Here is a 26113-nt window from a genome sequence, read left to right as displayed (position 1 = left end):
AATTATATACCAATTATAACAGTAACCAGATTCTACTATCACTGGTTACTATTATAACTTTAAATTACCTGAGTGTTCTATTGTCACCACTGTGTCACAATTTCTCTCTCTCTCTCTCTCTCTCTCTCTCTCACACACACACACACACACACACACACACAATATTACAGATTAGGAGCAGGTGGATTGTAGGTCACTTTTCTATAAAGTGAGGACTATCATGTGCAGATTTGGTCTAATCTAGGTAGATGCACTGCTGGGAGTGAACTGAAACTATTCATCAGATGGTTTAGATAAGATCAGAAAAGAGCTTAGATCATTCTTTGCTAAGCTGCTGCCCTCCAGATGTTTTGAACTACGACTCCCATCAGCCCCAGACAGCATACCCCTGTTCCTTTCAGCTCCTCAACCCAAATACCTCTTTGAATTCCTTTGGAGCTTGAAAATAAGAATGAAGACTTGGCATAAAAGGTCTCCAAAAGAGAAAGCCTGCTACACAACTCATATTTCTGAAAAGGTTGCATTCTGAGCTTTTTATTATCAATGTTTTGGGGAATATAATACAGTGGTACCTCAGGTTAAGTACTTAATTCGTTCCGGAGGTCCGTACTTAACCTGAAACTGTTCTTAACCTGAAGCACCACTTTAGCTAATGGGGCCTTCTGCTGCCGCCGCGCCGCCGGAGCACAATTTCTGTTCTCATCCTGAAGCAAAGTTCTTAATCTGAAGCACTATTTCTGGGTTAGCGAAGTCTGTAACCTGAAGCATATGTAACCTGAAGCGTATGTAACCTGAGGTACCACTGTAATAGAATAAGTACCCTACCGATGGCTTTTCTAGTCCAGCATCCTATTTCTTATAGTGGCCGACCAGATGCTTCAAGCAGGACATGTGTGGAATAGCTCTCTTCTGCCATTGTTCTTCAGCACAGGTAGTCAGAGGCACGCTACCTCTCAGCCCGGAGGTTGAGGTCTTCTGCCATCAACATTTAGAGGGCAAGCATGTAAACCAGGCCCTCTGCTGAAGTTGTTCAAACGTAACAGGCACAAAATAGCCTACTAGCCACAGATATCGGTAATGTATCTGTCAGGGAACTGCCATCGGAGCCAGAGGGAGAGAGAGGGCTCCAGAGGGATTCCGGAGAGCGTCCCGTGATGGGGAGAAGCAGCCCATCTTCTGGGGAAGGAAATCAGCGTAGCACCAGTGGAGAAGGGGGGCAGATGGGGGAATCAGTGAGGCGGTCCCATGACTCCTCGCCGGGGACCAGCGGGGAGAGCACGGGTCCTCCGCTACCCACACCCTCCTTGCGCAGAAGGCTTCCGCGCAGGGAGACTAGGCGTCAAAGAGCTTCTTTGCTGGAAGAAGTTCAAGAAACGCCCACTGATGGATTCTGCCAGCGATTGAGACAGCCACGGGCGAGTGGCTGTCCGGACAAAAAAGGTTCACTCAGGCAACCCAGCCAGGTGTGGCGCCGGTTTACACACGAGCAACCCCTAGAACCATCACAGTATCCATTTTAAAAAATGCACGGCATTCTTCTGCAATCTGAACACTGACTTCTGCAGGACAAGGCATCGACTCTTGAGCAGAGGTAGATTAAGGAACTGTGCAAGGGGCAGTTACCAAAAGTCCATGCTGCCAAAGCTAACCAGGGAGCACAGAAAACAAATCTTCAACATGTGGTGCTCAATGTTGCTGTTGCCATGGCAAATATTCATGTTTCAAGAGAAGTGTTAAATCTTGTATCAGAAGTCAAATTGGCTGCCAAGACACATTTTCACAAGTAAGGGAATTTTTGTCTTTTCAGAATGGAACCATTTTTCAGTTGACACTGACTTTTCCCTAAAATAAATTCCTCAGTAACTAAGCCAATCACACTTGACTGAGTCCCAAAAAAATAAATAAAAATGAATTAGTCTATTCCACTACAGAATTGTCAACAGTTTTGTGTGTGTGCATGCAAATGCCTTAAGAGTTATTTAGAAAACCCAATACTCCAATGCTAATAAATATTTAAACAGCTACCTCAAAAAAGACCTTAATTGCAGCACTGAAAGTCATTCAGATTCTAATAAGAGAAGGAAGACAAAGAGTTGACTTTGCCTGTCCAAGTTCCTTCCACAAATGTAAGATTCAGTTTCCACCACAAACATATAGCCACAAATCTAAATCTCAGGATGAGACCAAAAAAGAAAAGAAAAAAGGAAGCCAACTGTTTTGCAGATTTCTGGTCATTTTGTATCTTTGAGGAACAAACTTTAAATTCACAATGTTTCAAAATAAAAACATTGATGATTATAGTAAAGGATTCCAATCTCCTTTGTGTCAACACAGTACTATAATTATTGATCCAATGGAAAACTTGCTTGAGTGGAATGCACTTCTGATTAGGGGAGATTTCTGCCAGTTCCCATCCCCACAGATGCAGTCCCTCATGCTACTGTGAATACTATTCCAGAGGTTCCCCTGTTTTTCAGGAGTGGCCTTTTAAGTGTCCAAGGAGCGCAGTGGGAAGGAGGTGAGAGAGCCCCATTGTTCTTAGGACCCAAATCAAAGGACTGGGTCCACAGTACGCTAGTCCTATTTAGATCCTATTTAAATCAATGTGAAAATTAAGTCAAAGCTAAGTGATATCTTGTCAATGTCAATGGGAACTAAACTCAATTTACTTTTCAATTTTGTTTTATTTAATCAAACCACAGACAAAAACAAAATCTATAAATAAAAAACCATAAAATGTGAAACTAGATGGCGGGGGCCACTAGGGGCGCATCGGAAGATGGCTGACAATAACATCTCTCCGACCCACACAAGGTAATTAAGAGGCTGTGATGGGAGTAAACAGCCTCCCTGCCCCCCCCCAAGCATGTGTGGGGGACTGCCCTTGCCTGCTGTACCCTATACCACCCCCGAATTTGTGGGGGTGGGGGCACTAGGCAGAAAGCCCTTGTGCGGATCTCGGCAGTGGCGTAGCGTGGGGGGTGCAGGGGGGGCCGGCCGCACCGGGCGCAACATCTGGGGTTAGGGCAAATCCACAGGTTAGGGGGCGCAAATCCACGGGTTAGGGGGCGCAAATCCACGGGTTAGGGGGCGCAAATTACTTGCCTTTCCCCGGGTGCTGACAACCCACGCTACGCCACTGGATCTCGGCACTCCTGGATGCTGTCTCCGATTCGCGCCTCTAGCTGCAGCAACTTCAAAAGAAACAATTAGGAGGAAGCTAATGCACATATTTCTAGGAAGAGGGGGAAGTAAAGACTGCTAACTGAAGAGATCTCTGATAAACAAGACGGGTCGGAGGAACAAGAATAAATCATGAGAAGACACACCAAGGCTCGGTATGTTCGGCAACGGGACTGGATGGGGGAGGGGAAAAAACTTTCCTTTCTTTTCTCTATGTGATTAACCAAGAACCCCCCCCCCACAAGTCACAAGTCAGAAATGCTGTTTAAATGATTTAAGCTGTGGATTTAAGACTGTGTGGAGATAATTTTCTAACCAAAGCATGTTTTAAGAAGATCGTGGAAAGCATAAGAGCTTTGGAATGACACAGCAAAAAATACCGTCGCCATTTTGGCAAGTTCTGTCGGAAGACTTGAGTCTGGGAGGAGGAACAGAGCTGTTTTTATATTGTGGGTGAGCCTCCTCAGAGGGACTAAAGAGCGACAGATTTGCGAGATTAATGATGGAAAGAGTGCTGTAATTTATGAAAGTGATGATATATGGAAACCATCTTGATATGATGATTGGACGAACGGAAAAATTCACACAGGATTATAATTGGTGTTTACCTGCTTAAGGAGATTATCAGAAGAGATCATAAAGAAAAAAAGAAAAATATACGAAGAAGAGATGTGGAAACAGCAAGACTGGATAGAATTATGAACATTATTTGGGCAGATTTGTGGATATTAACGCAGCAGCAAGAAGATGATCGGAATCCCCCTTCGGAACTTGAAATATGGGTCCTCCCAACAAAAATTTAAAATTCGGCTTTGTGATTCGGAATTTATGTGATTTGATTTGATTTGATTTGATTTGATTGGTCGGTTAATAAAAATTATTTTTAAAAAATGTGAAACTAGATGGTGATGTTGAGCTATAGCAAATTCAAAATATTTTTCAAAACATTTTTTTAAAAAAGCATTTTCACAGCGTTTATTAGATATTTGTAGATTCCACCTTAGATTTCTTGTCTATATGAAACTTTCTGTATAGTGCTCTCAGCTAGCTTGTGTTCCTCTCTGATTTCTAGTACTAAAGTCTTTTAAAAAAACTTTATCTCACAATGGACAACAAATCTCTATATCATTGTCCATTTCATCCTTACTTAATTACAGCAAATTGCTTATTAAAATACTTGAATCTCAACCAAAATACTTCACTTATTTTCTTTTAAATTATATACCTTATTTTTTCCCCTTTCTTGCCTCTCCTGGTACCACATTTTGTATTGTAGTGTACTGTAGTCCTGTGTTGTTGTTTTCTTTCATTTGAATCAAGCAATTGAGCAGAATCCCTGTATTGCAACAAAGCGTCAGAATTTGTCCAGCTTAGACAGGATAAAGCCAAGACCTAACTTACAACAGTATGCTTTAGAGCAGGGGTACGCAACCTAAGGCCCGTGGGCTGGATGAGGCCCAATCACCTTCTCAATCCGGCCTGCAGATGGTCCAGGAATCAGCGTGTTTTCACATGAGTAGAATGTGTCCTTTTATTTAAAATGCATCTCTGGGTTATTTGTGGGGCATAGGAATTCGTTCATATATTTTTTTTCAAAATATAGTCCAGCCCACCACATGGTCTGAGGGATGGTGGACCAGCCCTTGTCTGAAAAAGGTTGCTGACCCCTGCTTTAGACAGTCAACACACAGCCCAACCATCTGAGATACAACCTTAGCCTAACACTTGACTAATTCAGGTGGGCTAAAATTAAGCCCAGATTAACGTGCAGTTTGTAAAAATGTTCAGATCCAACATCTTCCCAACCTAGCCATGATGGAAGCTCAGACCTACCTACCTTCAGTCTGTGAAAGGATCTAGCTCAGAAGGGATATAACTCAGTTTGTATGAAATTTGCTGCTCAGACTAAACAGCTGCCCACCAAATCAGTAATAAGATTAGCTCCACAGAGAACTCAAACTTGGTTTTCACTTTTTCAGATTACACATTAGTAGTAACGGTGGCAGCAGTGGTAGTTACTAATGGTATTACAGTCTTTACTATAGCATAGTCAAAGTTCTTTTATTACTGCAAGGAAGACAACAATACTGATGATTATCAGCAGCTATTGCATATGTACAATAATGGTTTCTTTCCCCTTTTATAAGAAAAGAAAAGAAAAAAAGAATGCATATTTGCATTACCATCATAATAACTACCAAAGATTGACATGATATGATTGAGTATAATGGCTTCTGTGGAACCATTATGGTCGATCAGCGAATAATATACTTTTGCAGTTGTCTAACTACATATTTGCACATGTCAGCTCTTGTATACTTCAGTGACATAATTTAAAAGAAATGTTTTTTTAAAAAAAACCTGTAAGAACAAACAACGACAACACAATATACTGGGGGGGGGTCAGTTCTGTCTAACATACAAAACTGGGAAATGTTACATTTAAAGACAAAACTCTAAAGAAAGAAAATATCTTTAACTCACTGAACAATGTCAAGTGTCTGAAGAAATCCAACAAATAAAATAAGGAACCAGTTTGAAAACCTAAAAGTGGAATTATAAGGTGATGTTCAATTGAGGTGTTCTACTTACACAATGGATTTCCGCTTGGTCAAATGTGAATTCCCCTGCCACCCATACCCCCTACAGCCCCATACTGTACCCCCACAAGTTGCTCGGGAGGCTTGGGGAATCCTCTAAAACACATTTAGGGACATGGGGGACTGCAGTGGAGAGGGGAGGAAGGAGAATTCCATTGCATCCACTGGTGCAATGTTAGATCGCACCCATAAGACATACAGTGAGGGCTGCTACCAAAATTGAATAAAATCTGCAAAGAAGTACAACAAACTCTTTATAAAAAAAAATACTCACCAAAATCCACAAGCAAGATCCACCTGGTTCCAGCACACCCACCCCACCCCCAGTTGAGTCAAATATCACCAGGCCTCTGCAGCTGTCTCTGTTGCTGTGATGCACTAATGATCTAAGTGCCCCTTTTAAAAGAGGATTGACTTTGCGAATCTGGAATGGATGCCAAAAAGGCAAGGAAGGGTATGTTGAAATCTTGTGGAAAAGGTTATCACCTTCTAATTCAAAGCATGGGCCCATATTCTCAGCTTATGAAACATCAGATCGCAAATTTGTAGAATATCTGGCTTCAGAAGTAGCACTGATGAGACATTTATACTTGAATGCTATATGGCAAGTGCCTATGACTGCTGGACAGTTTAAAAACCTTCTCAACTGTTTGAAGACCATTTAATGTTCCTGTGCAAAGAACATCCAGGACATTAGCGTCAGAATTCACAAAGGAGATTTTGCTGGCAAATAGTCCACAGCTAACTATTTCCTCATGCATTGAGATTTTAAGTAATTCTTAGGGGCTTTGTAGGAAGGGAGTATTAATGGAGGGTAGCAGTGGAAACCTATGCATTGATTCAATGAATGTGGCCCTGCTGTATGAACATTACACATTTATGACCCATGCTTTCCTGGTTACAAAGCTCTTCAAGACCTATTTCTGAGAGCATATAACTTGGATTAAAAAGGGCAGTTCTGAGTACTGAAAGCCCAAAAGCAGCCTATATAAAATAGCCAGAAATTGAGTTCTCCTTTTCTTAATTTGGAAAATATCTTTCTAAAAGCCCACTCTGCCACCCAGTTAAGCAACAATGCTATGGGTTAAGGCGGTTGGTTCCCAGTTATTTCAATGGCACTAAATTTGGCTGTGAGCCAGCGTTCAGAGTAAATGGACAAAATGAGCATTACTAAGACATGTTATCTGGGACTGACAGAAAGTATAACCCTCTGAAACCAGCTTGCCTTCAGAACAGTGGCGGAGCTTCATGCTCTGGCACTAGGGGGCGGAGAGCAGGCGGGAGCGGGGCTGGCGCGTGTCCTAGGAGTGTGGTGCACCGCCTGAGGGGGTGTGGCGCCCAGAGTGGATGGGGGGCAGCAGCGATGGCACCCCACTGGGGTCCCACTGCCGGGGGCGGTGCGCTCCCCCCACACTCCTCTTCCTCCGCCAGTGCTTCAGAACAGCAGTTTCCCAAAAGGATCAAATCCACAAAACAAGCTTGAGGTAAAAACTCAAGACTCCTGGAAAATTGCTTTCTCATTTTTTGGCACTTTTTTTGAAACAGGCTTAGCTTCCAAAAGGCACAGCCTTCCACAGGGACTGGAGCTCTTGAGGGTCAATTCATATAGACTGAGAGGTGCTGGAGCTAAGTTCTGGCTGGGGGAAAATAGCCCTGATACTGGGGAGTAGGAGAGAGAAAGGCTGCTGTGGCAGCTAGAGTCAGCCCTGGTGGGCTTCCGCATGCCCATGCACTGAGATGGCACCTCTTTGCTACTGCCCTCAACATCTTGGTGGTCATTTACAGGCCCTATACTTCAACCCCAAGGCCCAGTCCTACCTGCACCATTGTTGCCGAGGACGGTCGTGGCTGCTCAAATGGAGAAGAAAAACATAAATGCCCTGAGCAAAACAGAATGAAGCTAGCTTTAGAACCTATTTAACAAGTGGGTACTTCTTTCAGTTCTCATGTTCCTTGCCATTCAGTGCCTTCTGTAAAAGTTCACCCTCTCTCCTCTTGCTTTACTGACTGTTGGATTGCAGAAGCAGCCTTCAGCCATCAGGTACAGAAAGGGGAACAGTTGACTCCTTTAGGTTTAATTCTACCAGCACTTGACAAAAAGCGAAATGTGCTGTAGAACTACCTGTTGGTAGCAATAAGCAGATGCTCCCCCCCCCTTCTCCTTTTGCACCTTTTCAGATATAGCAGTGTGAAAACCAACCACATTTGATAAAGAGATGGTAAATGTACAAATAAGCAGACGTGTTTCTTCTTAAAACACTCTGCGCTGTGTGGAAATTCAGAGGCATTATCTGTTGCAGACCTGTAACGCCCCTTTTTTCTCTCTAAAGGGAACTTGTGCACATCTAAAACTGCAGAACCTGTTGAGAACATTTTGCTTTCAGCTCAAAAAACTTTTGCTCACTGTATTCAGCAAACAATGCACTTAAAAATATTCTATCCACCCTGCTACCTGCTGCAGACAACCATCTGCAGAAAGCATGAAAAATGCTTTACAAAACCATTCCATTAAAGTACCGTTTAAAATTAGCTCTCTGTTACATCCAAATGCAAATATTGCTCTTTTGTAACAGCACAGCAATAGTCTTACATAAAGTGATTCCCGGGGAGGGTATGCATTAGCGTTCCAATCCAGAAGTGTACACTCAGGACTGCCAGCCAAGCAGGCTTCTTTGCTGAATGAATAGTTGGAAATAGTATCATACATGCTCCAGGAGATGCGTGTGCAGAGAAATCGGCAGAGAAAGCACTGGTCATGGGGCCGGAGTTCCATATGCATGTCACAGGGTTCAGCATGCATAAGGACTCTAGCATCCTATGCGAGGAAAGAGGGGTGAGTTCGTACAACTGTGCAGTGCAACCCAATAGCATTTCAACCTTGAAATTACATATTTAACACTTTGTGCTGAGGTAGGTAGAGTAACTGCAATGCCACTAGAAGGTGGTGCACAGATAACCATCACATCTGTACTTGTTTCTGCATCACTTCCACAATGCAGAGTCACCTTATGCCTCAGCTCCATGTTGCCTCTTATTATAACTTGCACGCAAGGCAGTGACTTAGTTCGGCATACTGGTCCAAGTGGCTGCTGGATCCCAGCCACAGCACTTATTTGCGGATGTTGTGAGGATTGGGTTGTAAGCCTTGCACAGCCTTGTATACAGGTGGCCCCCTAGCTGAACCTGGACACCTGCAAGGTACACCTGGATTCATGCTTGTTTTTGGCAAGGTTACTTCAGTTAAATAAAAAAATCATGGGAGACAACACAAGACTGGCAAACTGTGGCAAGCCCATCAAAGCTTTTTTTTCCTCTTGCAACCTGGTTAAAAAAAAAAGTCCTCTGGTAGAGATACGACTCATAGTCCTTATTTTGCCTGCCCTTGGTATAGCACAATCCCATTAGGAGCATTGCAGAACAAATGGAAAATAATTGGTTACTTTGGGAGATGAATGAAGGGTGAGTGAAATGGGAGAGGGGACAACTGTTAATGAGAAGAGTTCCCGCCGCCCCAACTGACGAAGTCAATTTCACAGATGCAACTACTGAAAAATACTGTAAATGTATTTGTTGAGAGAAGGCTATAGAGAAACAAAACAAAGATACAAAATGCCTTTCTACATGTGACAAAGCAGTATTGGAACAATACAAAAGATCTCCTTAGCTTTGTGGCATGTGATATTTTGAGGCTCTCAACTCCTTAAGGACATGACTGTGGTGGAAATAATTCTCACAATTAATATATGTATGAAGTTACGGAGTTCACACTGCCCAGTGAATCCTAATCCACCTACAGCGCAAAAACATATCTATATAATCTGTCACCTTCAGCAGAATTCATTAAAATAATGTTATATCCCCCCTTGTTAAATGTAATTCTTTTAATTGAATTTTAATCTTACTGCATTATTTGGTAGATTTTTAATTGACATTTGTGGTAATTAATTGGTAAGCATTACAGCTTTGTCTGAAGAATTTAAAACAAAATTTGACACAGAGATTGGCTAGCCAGTGTTGGGATCTGCCTGCTGGGAACGTTTCATCATTCTTTCAGCCCATCCTGCTGATCATAGGTTAGGGGAAATGATGGACTCTTTTTTACAGTCGAGAATTACATTACTAATATATTCCATTACCACCACGCAAATGTCATGTTAATTTCTGATCATCATCAAGTCAGACAATGGTTTCCACACTGGCAACTAGCCAATTAGTTATGTGGAAAAATATTCAGCCAATTATGTTACTTGAATTAGGTTAAGGACTCAAGAGAAAGCAAATAAATGCTTTGAAACTACTTCAGAGATAAAATGTAAGTTGACACCGTCTTCATGTGCTGTACAGGATGTTATACAGTATGATAGGCACCTGCCAACATCCATAACTGTTTATGAAATCTAGCCGTCCTTTATGATGGCAGCAAAGAGCGGCATTTCCCCCCCAATATTTGGTTCATTGTGTTAGGAGGAAAACCAAAATAGCTAGGACTGAGCACACAAGGCTTATAAAACACATTAGGCAGTATATATTAAATTGCTAAAATTGCATTCCACTCCCCTCCTGAAAAAGTTTCATGAAGAAGAGGAAAAAGAAGATGGAACGAAGTTTACTTGGATTGCTGTCAAAGTGCAGGACAAAGTTATAGCAGGCCATTGCCTGCCATCCAGTACTGGCATCAAAGGGATCAGAGTTTGCATTCTGGAGCCAGAACTAAGGATCTACATCTTTGCTTTTGATGCCATTTTAGGACACATTCTCTGTTTGTAGAGATAGTCACATATAAGTTAAATCATAAGAATATTAAGCAAAGAGCCAATAGTTTTGACACAAAATAAGTAACTCTGTCTATTTGCCAAAGGACACCAAAATGGAGCAAGGAGTGGGGAAGCCAAATGCATCATTCAGATTTTCATTGTATCAGAGTAACACCCAGGCCTCTTCCGATGTTCTGCAGGATAAAACTGTGGAGCTTTCCTATTATTTTGGGTTATTAAGCGAATGTTTACAAACACAGGGAAAGCTTTTGCCATCTTCATGCTTAAAAAATTGTGTGCAACTACATTAAAATGGGGGGGGGTCCTTAGCACCAGCCCCAGTCTTAAGAGATATTCTTGCACAGCAAGATTCCCCTTTATGCTGCTAAACAAATGAACAATGCTGATATATTTTTTGAGATCTGAGGAGAATACATAAAAATCCCTCTCACTGAATCTGGATGTATATACTGGATTGCAAAGCTGCATACTTTGATTTCTCAATATGATGGTTTAACAAATAAAGATTTAAGTATAAATACTTGGGATTTATGTATAACTTCCACATAAACATACTTCCAGTTACAGATAGGTAGCCATGTTGGTCTGCCATAGTCAAAACAGAACAAATTCCTTCCAGTAGCACCTTAAAGACCAACTAAGTCAGTTCTTGGTATGAGCTTTCGTGTGCATGCATCTGAAGAAGTGTGCATGCACACGAAAGCTCATACCAAGAACTGACTTAGTTGGTCTTTATAAACATACTTGCATGTGAATTTAGCAAAATTGATCTATTCAACTGTTTACTGTGTCAGCCAGTAAAACATGAAGTTATGATAATCCATGTTTAATGGCAGGGTGACGCCTGGAAAATAAAAGCACAGCCCCTTTAAAATATGTGTTAATTTTATTTTTGAATGAAAGTGGATTTATAATAGGCAAAGAGGGTTATTGATTACATGCCAGCAATGCAAAGTTATTATTTAAAAGGAAGTGGGGGGGGGGATTCCATATACTTTAAGCAAACTCCTAGTTGAAAAGCCTTTCTTTTCTGTTTAATCTAGAAACCAAAAACTGAGCTCAATTTTCATTCTTCTGACTAAAGAATAATTGTGTTTCTTCCAGTGCGAAATATTTGATAAATAAAAATAATTATAATATGAATGATGGAATTGCTTTAGACCTAAGCTAGTAATTCAGAGGTCTGGCAGTACCAATCACACAGGACTAATCACCAGCCTGTTTGCAAAATGAAATAAGGCACGTATGAGCTGCTGGAGTTTTCCTGATAGTCTAGCCATGGTGAGGTGATCAGGGAGTATTACATCTGCACCAGGCAGATTATGGAGCAAAAGTAACTACAACAAAGTAATTCTACAGAATAATTCCTGCCACTCCCCAGAGAAGGAAGAGACATACGGTGGTGCTAGGTGACTCCCTACTTGAGGGGGACAGAGGCAGTCTTGAGTGGAAGTAGCAGGATATGTGTGAGTGACTTGATCATGTCACACGGTATGCGCACATGGCATATGCATGTCCCCCCAGATATTGAGGGGGCCCAGCCCCCTCCTTGAAAATTTCAGCAGGGGGGAGCTGGCCCTTCCCTGCTGGCGCTCCTGATTCTATGAATCTATGGTCAGTGACATCATTTTGTCAATAGGACAGAAGTATACTAAAATGATGAATATTCTGTGTGTATTGTCTATTTTGGGACCCAAAGTATAAGATACTGAAGCTCCTATACATTCATTTTAAGTTACTATTACAAGTGAGGCATCCACAGCACTGCTGATCAACCGATTCCCAATAAGCCTTAGATCTTTCTGTGCTGACTTTACATGTCAAAAAACATTATCAACTTTCATTATGAAACTATTTTTACTCTAAATAGTTTAATAAAATGAAATGTACTGGGAACCGTCTATAAATTACTGAGTTGCAGCTATATTTTGTCACAATTACTACATTCATTATCTATTTAGCACATTTAGCAAGAGTTTCCAATATACTGGTTGCACTGAAATATCACACTAAACCTTGGGTTAACACAATACGAACAATCTGTAGAGACTCTTGGGTTCTCCTGTCCTCACAAAGAAGAGTTTGAAAGCTTCCTCTTCCTCCTTTGGTTAACCACAATTTGTCATGTGGTACCGACCAACGGACTGCGGTTCACTTTAACTATGGTTATTTAAAAGAAGCCAACTTTAAATTATGATTTCAACAGCTGGCTAGTTTAAAGTAATCATAGTTAACAATAACAAGCTTTAGAACCAGAAGACATGGAAAGCTGTATTTAACTCAAAGTGGAAGCTTCCAAACTCTTACTTATGGCCAAACAGCAGAAAGCGGGAGTGAAAGGCTAAGGCTAACAGCAGGTTGTTCCCATCATGTTAAACCATGGTTGAGCATGATGTTTGAATTCTCTGAAAACTTTACAAACCTATAAAGTAGTTTAGTTTGCACATGGCTATTCAAGGAAGATGACTTATCTAAGGTCATGTGGTTTAAACTGAACAGGGACCTTGAGTCACAGCTCACATTCTTAGCAATAACACTACACCAGCTCTAATACCAACAATGTTTTAGATCAGTAGTTTCAAACCTTTTCCAACCTGGGAGCCACCTTTTAATCAATTTCTCTCTTTTTTACCATATATTATTATGAGGTTGTGCTGCTGTTCCAACCCACCTTAGATGAGCTTGGAACCAGTAGGAGATCCCAACCTGCTAATGGAAGACCAATGTTTGAGATGATTAACAAAATAAACACTATTAATGACAAAAGTGGAAGGGGGGAAAGTTTTGGGCTCATTTTTAAGCGTCTCTGTGAGTTCTTAGGAACTGAGTTTTAAATTACTGAGACTACTTACATTTACATTATTGACTTACCAGTTTTAGTTGTGGTTATTATGCATCTTCATTCATGGCTGATGAAGTTTTGGAAGGGATTGACCCCTTTTCATTTCCAGCGTATTCAGAAGCCAGATTCACTCAGGTAAGTGATTCACAGCATGCTGTAACAGGAACAAACTCTGGATCAGAAGAATGCTTGGTGGATTGGTTCCTTTCACAAGAAGCATCACCAATGAGGGAAGGGGGGAAATTGTCACAGTATGTAATTTTATCTAACAGTCATTTTTTGCTGTTATAAACAGAAACATTGCCTTAAACTTCATCAAAATGTATTCTGGTTTCAATATGTTTCTTTGTTAAACAGTAAATTTACCACTACAGTAAGCTCACAAATTACGCAGATCCCCCACAAGTTATGGGGATCGTGCCTTAATCCCAAATCGTGTATAGCCAAAGCACAATGGGTAAAACGGCAGGTGGGGTTGCCAAAGTCTTTTTTTCTTGGATGGACTCCTGCCCCCTTCTCCTTAACACACAGTTTTCGGTGTGAGAGGACTGTTTGAAGGCGTATTCAACACATTCTCATTCTTTGCTTTTATACGGCACATATATTACAGGCTCTATTGGTAAGAACATTAGGGGAGCTCTGCTACCAAAGGCCTATCTAGTCTGGTGTCCTGTTTCCCACAGTAGCCCAACCAATGAGAAGCCCACAAATAGGACATGAGCGCAACAGCCCTCTCCTGCTTTTGTTCTCCATCTTAGAATTCCCTCCTTGTGATGGGATTATGAGCTACTTGTGCGTAAAAGTTCAGTCCCTCAGATCTTGGGCATGTTTCTCAAGACTCTGTGTACAGCGGAGCCCCTTAAGCATGACTCCCTTAATCGCTGGCAGAATCCGACAGTGGGCGTTTACGGAAACGACTCCAGCATAGAAGCTCCTTAACGGAAACGCGTCGTCTGGACTCTCGGCGCGACAGTTTCTGGCGAGGAGTGGGTGTACCTATAGGAGGTCCTGAAACTTCTCCACTGTTTTCGCTGGAAGATTCCTTGAGCCAGTCTGGCGCCTCACTCTCTCTCTGATCTCCCACACTCCCCCTACTGGTGCCTTCCCCCGCTGCTGAGTCTCTCCTAGCTTCTGAGAGCCTCTCCACCACCTGCCTTTCCGATGGCAGTTCCCTGACACTCCTATAAGAAAGGAAAGGAGTAATGTTTCCTCTAAGATCGTGCTGGAGCTAGCACCCACATTTTTCTAAGCAACTGACTTGAAAACATTTGTTTTTAATGATTTTTTGTAAAATCTGCTGATTGTAACAAAAATTCGTAACTTTTAAATCCATTACTCTACTTGATTAATTGACTAAATGTTGCAGACCTATTCAGATAGTTTCCTATCTGTGAGTGGAAATGTTTGCTTGCAGCTAATTTGGCCTAGATGTTAACAATGCAGCAAGGAAAAGAGTTTGCTTATTGAAATGAATGGAAGAGTTGGAGGGCAGAAGGCCCAGCCAGCACCCATGTCCTTCCATTTTAAGGAAGCTCACATACACATCGAAGTTTGCAGCAGTAAACACCATAAAAGATGAAGCAGGTACTTGTTTGTAAGAGCACAACAGTATGCATGAAAGGAAGCCATGACTACATGTTCACAGTGTGTTTACAAAACCACATCACCAAACATGCTAGCAAGAAGGAACAAAGGTTCGTTCATCTTACCATTGTTTTAAAAAGCACCTTTCTGGCAGAGTATAGGCTAGCCATGACTACAAATTACCTACAGCTCAGACACTGGAGGACAGAGGACAACAATACATTTATGTTTATGTTTTTAAATATAAGCCGCTTGGAAACCTTGGTAACAAAAATGATCAATAAATCTAAATAATAACAGCGGGTAGTTGAGGCACAAACAAGGCTTCTAATCTTTTTTTAAGACTTGCAGCAAGCTGCTTTTCAACGAGCATATTTTTAAAGGCAGGCAGTTGCAGTTTTTAAATTCTATTTATGTACTGCTTGATTGCAATAAAGCCTCTAAGCTGTTTACAAAAAAGTTGGGATTAGACAATCCAGTAGTCCTTCCCAACTCAGTGTCACTCTAATGCCCATTTTACAGTTGTTCCCCAAAAATCCATGACCAAGGAAAGAACCGAAAGCACATGGAGCCCACGTATTTTATCACATAGACCATGGACTCAAGGACAGCTGCTGCATTTTATTAAAGAGGGGTTATCAAGTGATGATCAAAGGTGAAGCTAAAACATTTTAGGCTCTACTGCTCTTAAATACTTATCTCTACAAGAAATGTTTGTTTGAACATATTATTAACATGGACATGTGTAAACAACATGTTAGGGTAGCATTGCTGCTATCCACATGTGCGTAAAATGAGGCCTCTCCAGCTGAAAAACATTTTGCAGTCTAAGGGGATCAGTGTACATATGCACATGTTGAAATAAAAACAAGTGCAAGGACAACAAAAGTAATCAAATTAGATAGTCCTTCCTCAAAGGGATTAGAAACAGAGTATTATCAAAGTTTTATATCATTGGGGAAAAGATGACACCATCACACTTTCTGATTTACATATTTGAGGATGCATGCACACACGGTAGGTAATATTCAGCTTGTTAATTTTGAGCGTCTGTTCAAAACAACAACTGTTCTGCATGGAGCAGGTGGAACCTGCCCCCTGCCCCCAGTCAGATTTTAAGTGCATGTCTGGGAATCAGCCCTTAAAAACAACTGGTGTGTGTTCAAACAGGTTAGGAGATGATCAAATATACTCTTATTTTCTTGTTTACTTTCCTTCTTCAACAATCCCCACTTTGTCAAAATGTCTACAGGGAACCTGAATGGAGCAGCTGCAAGGTCCCCAAGGCCAAGGCATCAGGTTGTTTACAAAACAGTCCTACCACCAAGCAACAAAACAAAAGAAAACATTTTGTTCTTCTTTGCTAGAATTGCAGTTTAAAAAACCAAAAAACAAAAAAACCCAAAAACCCTGCACCTCGCTCATATATCTTTAAGTGAAGTTAAATGTTAAGTCATATATTTTAATCCAAACAAGTTTAATTTTAGTGAATGCGCATGTCATTTGTGACACAGCCCTTTGATAAATGAGCTGTTTGGGGAAGTTATGAATGAAGCGATATAGGAGCTTAATCTTCTCAACACTGCTGCCTATTGCTTATTGGAAACTTGACACAATGATTTCTTGGAAATAAAGAAGAGGTAAAAGTGGTTTATATCATGAACCGGGTCCTTCTGGGAGAACCTGAAAGTATTTCAAAAAATAATAGCTTGGAATTGAAAGTAAACGAAGCCAAGGATCTCATATTCTTGGGTCCCACAAGGTAACGGGACTCTGTTTTTCCAAACAGGTTGTGTAGCATTGCATGAAGTAGCACAATATACTTCCCTTTCCCTTATTTTCTTTTAAGAAACAGAAAGTACAAATGGTATTGGACAAAGGCAGGAAGGGGGGGAAAGCAATTTTGAGAGTGTTAGCATTACCTCAACAAGGGAACATTTGCACTGTCACGTTATTATTATAAATGATATTATTGTTACTGTCATATTTATTATCTGCCCAATAGGTCCCAGTGCAAGTTACAATTAGTACAACAGTACTAAAAACTGTTAAATTAAATTGCAAGTACAAGAACAGGGTCCACAATTTTGGGCTTATGCCAAGTCAGCCACAGCTGACTCCAGTACTGGGAAGGACATTACATGGGTGCAAATGTGTGTTACGGGCATGTTAAGACTTTTCTCCAGCATTATACCAAACACAATGAGTAGGGAGTGTCAGATAGCAAGACTGGGAAAGACCTCTGGCATGGGGTTTAATACGTAGCCTGAAGCTACATATATGTTCTTTTTTGTTACTCAAAATTATATGCTGCAATTATATGGATTGGGTTGCAGCACACAGTGGGTAGGTGGGGGGCACGTGGGGGGAGGAGGAGAGAGAAAGAGCTTCCATAACTCTTTGAAAACTTGACCTCCACTGTTCCCAATAGCTTAAAAAAAATAAAAATCCCACGGTTATTAGTGGGACACTTTTTTTACTCCTGGAATTTGTCCCTTAGGATATGTGTTAGGGGAGGGTAAGGGTTGTGGCAGGGGAGGGAAGCAGTAAACCTTCTCTCCCTGTACACTGTTGTCCCAATCTGGAATGAGCCCTCTATGTTTAGTTTTGAGTGAAAAAAAGTGCATACATTGCCAAAGGCCATTTGTTAATTACCCTATAGTGGTACCTCTGGTTACGAACTTAATTTGTTCTGGAGGTCCGTTCTTAACCTGAAACCGTTCTTAACCTGAGGTACCACTTTAGCTAATGGGGCCTCCCACTGCTGCCGGCATGCGATTTCTGTTCTCATCCTGAAGTAAAGTTATTAACCCAAGGTACTACTTCCAGGTTAGTGGCGTCTGTAACCCAAGGTGTTTGTAACCCGAGGTACCACTGTACACTCGTTTTCTTAATGGTGATCCTTTCCGAACAATTCAGGAATGCATCTAACCAACTATCACTAGGCCTGAGTAAGATAGGTCAAAGCCTTCCCTCACTTCTTGGTAAGTCATCAGTGCTCAAAGGGTAACAATGTGAAGGTGAAGTAACAAAACATATAGTTCTCTGAAATTTCATGATATAAGATCAGACTACTAGCAACCATCACAGAGATTCTCTGTAACCACTGATCTGATTATCAGCTGTTGTTGTTGTTGTTGTTGTTACAACAGGGAGGCCCTTTGAGGTCTCTTCAGAGGTGGGAAACGTTCCTTAAAAAGGATTATTTTCCTATCTGCAGAGAATGTAATTTGTATTCAAAGCGATTCCTCCAGCTTCCTTGGAAGTTCCTGAAGGGGAACTCCCTAGTGCACCTAATTCCAGCTCACTGGAATTGTTGTTTAGGCTGCAACTATCAGTTGATCATTGTTGTTTGCAGAGAGCACTGCATTGTGCTTTGAAGCCCCAACAATCAGCTGAAAGTTGGGGCTTCATTCCAAAGCGCTTTGCAGGAGCAGACAAGCAGTTGATCAGCACACATGCGCCCCCTTTTTTGGCCCAGCCACGAGTTTACCTACCCCATGCTTGAGGGCCAAGTGAACATAGCCTAGCCAAAATAGCCTGGAGGGCTTAATGAGGTCTGTGAGCCAGAGGCTCCCTACCCTTGCTCATCAGTGGCACCTATCACAGCTGGAAAAAGGCACTCCTGTCCATAGGCATCACCTGCACACCTAGAAGCAAGGCTGGGCACAGAAGTACCCTCCAACAGCTGCTGATTTTTCAGGAACGTGGGAGCACAGGGAAATAAGCTGAATCAGATCGGTTGGTCCATCTATTGCTCACAATGAATGGCAGCAGCTCTCCACAGTATCAGGCAGGACTTTCTTTCCCACCCCATCCTGGAGGTCCTGGGGATTAAATAGTATTTAATAGGTTTAAATAATATTTATGAAGCACTTTAGGATCTCAAACTGAAGGCCTTATTGCATCTCAGGAGCCTATTATTAAAAATCTTTTGGGGAGACAGGCAGTCAATAGCAATGGGGCTGTGTGAATGGTGGTACAAAAATGGGTCCGGAGATACTCATCTCTGCCGGTCAAAATATATTTCCAAACAAGTAAATGCCAATTCAGAACATACAAACACATTACCTTTATGACCAAGAAGCATTTTACTCGTCCTTTCAAGATCCCTCTTTGCTATTGTTAACAGTAAAACCTTTTGTAGCCAGGTTTTCTCTCTTCAGTTTCTTATCCTTTTAATCTACTGTATGTTGTGAACCCAGCTCTGTCACTTGTCAAGCTCTCTTTAGAACCAATGACAACAGCAGCGCCCCACCAAAGGCTAACTGCCCAAACATTCAGCATTCCTGGTACACAACATAAGCATGCCACATCCCTCTGGTTTTCTTTATCTCCCAGGAAAGTCATCTAAAGAGCACCTCTGCCTCCCATGTGATTTCCAGCGTTACCAGTACAAACAAGAAGTACACTGAGGAAGTATTTAACGAGATACAGTTTCCACATACTGGCAACAGAGGCAACATTCACAGTCACTTGGTTACACACTTCTATGTATAATACAACTCATGTTTCCACATTTTGTTTAGGCAACGCTGCAGAGGGGAGGGGGGAAACCCAGTCATCTATCAACCATGTCTACTCCCTCTGATACCCAGATTTATCATTCTTCACCAGATTAAATTATTTATCCTTCACATTTAGCAAATGAGGAGGGGGGGGTGCAGAAAATGGGATTTCTTTTTTTTTTTTTTAAATAACCATGCAACATCCCCTTCCAAATAATTAAAAAGAACCCTGATGTGTGCGGAGTCTCCGAGAACCAGCTGTACATACCGAGATGAAGGGAGCAGAGTTCAGCACACCCTCATGCCACACTGGCCAATTATTATGCCTTTGCTGCTGGTTTCACAGTCTCCTTCAAAGAGAACTGTTGCAGTGTAGTGGCCATAGGAAGTCCCTGGGGAAGTCCCCTCGCCACCAACCCTCAACCCTCAGATATGCCAATGTGGTGTGGTGGTTCGCATGCTGCACCCTTGGAGACCAGGGTTCAAATTCTCACTTAGCCATGAAGCTCACTGGGTGACCCAGTCACTGTCTCTTAGCCTAAACTACCTCGCAGGGTTGTTGTGGGAACGAGTTGAGGAGTGGGAGAACTGTGTAAGCCACGTTAGAGGAATAGTGGGATGGAAATCTAATAAATACATAACTGGGGCTCATACGGTAAGGATTACAGCTAGATAATGAACATGAAGTGTTTTGGATACTTGTAAGGGCTATGCAGAAATTAATTTTTAAAATTATTATTTATTTTAATTTTGATCACGTCACCTCTTACAATCAGGTTATTATTTACCTATTGTTACTTGCCATCTCTTGCAGTGCAATCCTATATATGTCTACGTGGAGGTAAGTCTTCCTGTTTTCAAGAGAACTGTTCCCAGCTAATTGTGCACACTACTCTAACCTTGGTATACAATTAGGCCAAAAGACCAGACACAGTGTTGGCATATGAGTGTAGAGGGCAGGATTTCCCATTTCATTTCAGCCTGCTGGCATAAGTTGTTTAATATGTATTTCAGAAATTCACAATCTGTGTGCAAACCCAATTGTGAGATATTTATTCAGTACACACAGCATTCTCTATCCTACCCACCCACTGCACCAAAACAGTGGGACTGATCCAATTCATTCCTTAGTTATTCTTGATCTCTCACTTAGTTTAGAAATTACTGTATACATGCATACATACATACATGCAGGGAGCAATACACCTCCCACTAGAGTCAAGGCAATTTTTCCACTGATATAATCAATCTGGATTGTACCCAAAGTGTTTTCTTCTTTCCATTAAGAGTGTTCCTTTGCCTTGTTCAGCATCCAATCAAATAAAATGAAGTTAGTAACCCCACAAGACAGTGTGCATGATGTAACAAGAGTCTTCTTATCTGTCGAGCACTTTAGCTCAAACGCTGAACGTTTTATGTTTCCCTGCAGTGCACGGGGATCCAGCTGGTTTGGCCAGACTACGAAAATAAGCTTCAAATGACCAAATGCAACTGCAGCTTTAAAAGTAGGAACCAAACCAGACACAACAAACCACAGTACAGTCAGCCTAACTTGTCATAATTCATGTGTGTGGAATTTGACTGCAACAGCCTCCTCAGAGTTCTAGAATCCTGCCACTGCCACATTCCAAGCAGAATGTCAGGCTACTGCCGGTTACAAAGCTATGCAGTTGAGTTGTTAATCACTATATACATAGTCTATCATACATATAAACTGAAATTGCTAGACTTGTGTGTAAACATGGCATTGGGACAATTACTGAAGATTAATGCACTCAGTTCAGGGCATAACTGATGCAACAGGAACGGTGCAAGAATGGATGTTAAGACAAAAGTTGCTACTACCCATTTCCATTCAGAGAAGTCCAAAGATGCCCAAATGAAGATAAATACCAGCCGTGCTGAAGTCAGGCCATTGGTCCACCTAGTTCAGTACTGTCTATACCAGGGGTTGGGAACTTATGACCCATCAGAAGCTGTCGGGACTCCCAACTTCCATCAGCGCTTGCCAGACGTGGCTTGCCAAGTGGGGCAGCTGGATTGCTGGTGTCATTACAGATGGCAGAGCTCTCCAGAGGTGGAGATGCAATGTGTCTCCTAAGACCCAATACTAGGGAACAGGAACTACAAGGTACTTTCAACTTCCTGCTTTCACCAAATCTAAGAACATCCAAAACCAGTCCTCATTAGGTCAAAAAGGAAATTTCAGGGGCGAGATTAGTCTCAGCTAGTATAGAGTTTTTTAGGGATGCGGGTGGTGCTGTGGGTTAAACCACAGAGCCTAGGACTTGCCGATCAGAATGTCGGCGGCTTGAATCCCTGTGACGGAGTGAGCGCCTGTTGCTTGGTCCCTGCTCCTGCCAACCTAGCAGTTCGAAAGCACGTCAAAGTGCAAGTAGATAAATAGGTACCACTCTGGCAGGAAGGTAAACGGCGTTTCCGTGCGCTGCTCTGGTTCGCCAGAAGCAGCTTAGTCATGCTGGCCACATGACCCGAAAGTTGTACGCCGGCTCCCTCGGCCAATAAAGCGAGATGAGCACCGCAACCCCAGAGTCGGTCACGACTGGACCTAATGGCCAGGGGTCCCTTTACCCTTTACCTTAGTGTAGAGTTTTATTCCAGCAGTTGACTCTGCACTACTTTTGAAGTCCTTTGAAGTAATATCATCCAGAAAAAGTACCTTACTCTGAATTTGTTCATCTACATAAGCCAAGTTTTACTGCTCTTACTAAAAGGCCCACTGTGTGATTCCCCCCTTCTTACATCTGAATCAAATAATGGTACAGGCAGCAACCATTTCGCACAGGGGTTCCATTCCCAGCCCCTGTGCATGTCAAAGGAGTGCATATAAGCATGCCCCGCCCCACTCCACCCCTGTTCTGCCCCCATTCTGCCCCCTGAGTCCAAAAGCACCCATGCATCTGTGGTCAATTAGTTGCACCTAAAATAGCCAACACCAGCATCTGGCTGTCATGTAACTTCTTGGAAGATTTGCAAGTTAATACACCATTACGCTGTGCCTTCATTTCATGCCTGGCATGTGAATGAAAGCAAGGGTAAGGCAAATTAAGGTGGCAGAGTGACTGAATGGAAACATAAGGCATGGAGAAGCTTCTGAAAAATGAGGGAGTTTTCCATTAAAATCTGCAACTGGAAGTTCTCCAGTAACAGCAGAAACTCAGTTACTAATTAGACAACAGTGGTGCTCTATTAATATATACCATAGTTGACTAGATAAAGGGTGAAAGTATCGTGAGTTGAACTATTCTGCCCAGTGGCTCCCAATACAAAAGGGATGCCTGAAAAGGAGAGTCTTGTGACTCTAGAACTGTGAGAGGTCTGGTTCCCTAAAGGCCTCCTAGTAACCCAGGTAACAGAGCCAGCATCTACTGCAGGTAGGTATTTGCCCTAAGATGAAAAATGTCTTGGGATAATCTTGGCTATGTTGCAGGGACTGGGACTTCTTACCACATAGCCTTGCATGTTTTCTCCCATGCCTTTTCTGCCAATTCCCTATTTCTGAAGTTAGGTACATGTACACACACACACACCTGATTTATGAGAAGATGGGATTTACTTGGCAGTATTCTAAAAACATCAGGTCACAAATAAATAAATATTTTTCCAGCCAGTATCCAGTTCAGTCTGTGTTATGATTTTATGCAGATTCGTATCATATCAAATAGCCCAGTGCCACAAAATGATTGAAGTTCTGCCTAGTCATCTGAGACAACCGTAAAATAAAGTAACAATGCAAAATGTATTTGTCCACAATTGCCCAAGGGGGCAACTGGGTTTAGCAACTAAACTTGCACAAGGTTTATATTATTGTCCAGTAGTTTACACTTGTTTTATTAACTGCCAGTAAAACACCTATTGCATTCAGTGACAGTACAGCATACATACACAGGTTTGAAGACAATGTTACATATGAAACTGCCCAGTCAATCTCGTCTTTATAGCTGTCCACTCAGGCAGCAACTAACAGATGGCTAATTCATTACTGTTATCAAAACAAGGGTACACCATCAACATTCTATCCACCATCATAATGGGAAATTCAAAGAAATATCAGAATGAAAGCATGTTTGTATGGAAGTTGTGTTTTTCCATGAAGCTAGAATACAATAACTTGAGTAAATAACTCAAAGTGTTTCTCAAAATGAACAGTTCTATTTTTAAAAAAAGAAAAAGTAGTCTATTATATTGTCATGAAATAAGAAATAATTGTTATTTCCCCCTTTCCAAAAGAACTTTTTAAAAGTAATTTTGTCTGTCTAGTCAAGATCAATTAAAACAGTACTAGTCCCTAAGAGTGACAGGTAACTTGGGTATGTCAGTGTTGTCCTAGTGCAGGGGTAGCCAATGTGGTGCCATTCATATATTGTTGAGACTACAACTCCCATAATCTCCGGCAATTGGCCATGCTGGCTGAGACTGGTGGAAGTTTGAGTCCAACCAGGAAGGTTCCATGTTGGTTACCCCTTTCTTCTTCCTCTTCTTCTTCTTCTTCTTCTTCTTCTTCTTCTTCTTCCTCTTCTTCTTTGGCAATCACTCATAGCCAAGTAAGATTGTCTTCCATGAACACAGTTTTAACAGTGAGTCTGTAACTGACTGTGGAGGCCAATTACTGTAACAAAACAACAATAATTGAGGACTTAGAACTGGTTAAAAGCAGAACTGGTGGGGAGAACCTACAGATTCTACTCTGGTTTAGTGAATTTCAGCCAAGTATTCCATGTAATGAAAGCACAGGACAATGGTGTGGGGAAGTGAAGTTGTTAAGATCCGAAGATATTCCATTTCACTCACAAGTTCTTCAGCCCATTAAACCACATTTATTGGGCTTTTGCACCAAATGTTGGAATCCAAGGATGGTCTAGGGATTCTGCTCACCATGACATTGAAATGAGATCTGGTATAGTTTTGAGGACCTCCATGCTTTACTTTGGAGGACTTCCAACATCAGAACTGAGCCCGACTTTCCGGCGAAGTTCCAGTCCACACAACAACCCTATGGGCTTCACCAGTTGTCCTAATACATTCAGTTGGGCATATGCCTACCTGATTTGGTTTTCTGCTCTGGACAAGAAGAATGCGACGTTTGGGGAGAGAGTCTTAGTGATTGCTTTGTCATGGGCAGATCTTTACCTATTAATATGGGGGCACAGAATTCTCTAGCTTCTACAGCAGAGGTCACCAAGCAGAAAAGCCAGTTATGAAATGTCTGTTATGGGGACATAGCATATCACAAAATGGATGGGAGGAGATGGCACAACACAAAATGGCTGCCTCATCTAAAAGAGGAGAAACAGGACCACAGAATTGTGCTAGCATACCCTCCTGCAATAAATGGGGGAAGGAGTACCTATATCAGCCAATGTCGCACTAGCTCACAGAGAGCAGCTTTGTACTGCTCCAGAACTGTTAGGAGGGTGGCAATTAAATCCTGGCAAGCAATGAAATGTGGGCATGTGGGAAACTCATTAAGGTGGTCCATCATCAGAAGGTGCTGAATGAATACCGCAGGTTTCTCAGCTTGCTCTTAGGGATTTTTCAGCTGACTCGACAGTGGACCCTGTTGATGCTCTTACCTATTTATGAAATACTAAGATTGTAAGTGGTTGACGTGATTGTTCCCAAATGGCCTCTTCAACTGACAAGAATCAAGACAGTGCCCTCGTTTTCTAGATATCTGCTAAAAACTGATCCACTGAGACATATAACACAGGTGGAAAATTCACAATTAATCCAATCAAATGCAGTTTGGAACCTATTTGTGGATCTGTTCTGCAGCACTGCTGGAAGCAAAGAATCTGCTAGTATTACACTTGCAGAATGTCAAGTAGATATTGTATACCTGGAGTTTCAAAAAGCCTTTACAAAGTCAAGTTCATAAATGCAATTCATGGTGGTTCTTCATATTTCTAAGGTTATGCTCCAGAAAGTGGTGTGAGGAAACTACTGGTTGTCTCCATTAGAATTATCCTATGGAGTTTTATAAACATACTGTAATTCCTCAGGCTTTTTAACATCCACATGAATTCTCTGCAAGAAGTGATATTGGAGTGACATGTCATCAGAACATATGGGTTCAGCTATCAGCTCACTTGTTATCCGCCAATTCACTTATCCAAACATAAAGAATTATGCCCAAATCTTGTTATGCAGATTCAGATATCCAAAGAGCCATAGCTTGCCCACTTCCCTACTTGTATTTTTTTGCCGGTCAGTGGCAGCCATTTTGGGACAGAAACCATGGTCAGGAAAAGATCGGAGGAATCAGAGAAAAGTGGGGAAAGAATGATCGGACAAATCAGTTTTTTCCTTTGTCACTCTTTTGCTGCTTGGCTACACCCATTTTAGCAGGAAACCATGGCAGGAGTGGGAGAGCGATCACCGATTACCATAGGATTCAATGGAAATCATGGACTCGTTAGGCAAACACTCACTTAACCAACCATTTTCAGGGAATGCTTTGCGGGCGGTGTGTGGGAATTGTGTGTACTTGGCAGTAACCTTTCAAAATGATGAGCGTAATAACAGGACTGGTTTACTCCACTTGCCAAGTTTCAGATCCCTTGCATTTATGTCAGCACGAGCCACTAACTGCACCATGGT

At 41.8% G+C, this 26113-nt stretch overlaps 1 protein-coding gene across 13 annotated transcripts in view; it reads right to left on the bottom strand.

Moving 5' to 3' along the window:
- The window catches only part of FOXP1 (forkhead box P1), a 553244-nt gene that overhangs the window by 463990 nt on the left and 63141 nt on the right, over window positions 1-26113 (bottom strand). For all 13 annotated transcript variants that reach the window (XR_014154059.1, XM_081852731.1, XM_081852742.1 and 10 more), the window contains one exon: window positions 13430-13554. The gene's annotated coding sequence lies outside the window, so the exon portion shown is untranslated. The remainder of the gene's footprint in view (window positions 1-13429; window positions 13555-26113) is intronic.

Source organism: Podarcis erhardii (assembly GCF_964252035.2).
Source record: "Podarcis erhardii genome assembly, chromosome: 2".
Lineage (NCBI taxonomy): Eukaryota > Metazoa > Chordata > Lepidosauria > Squamata > Lacertidae > Podarcis > Podarcis erhardii.
This window is presented reverse-complemented; position numbering and strand designations above follow the sequence as displayed.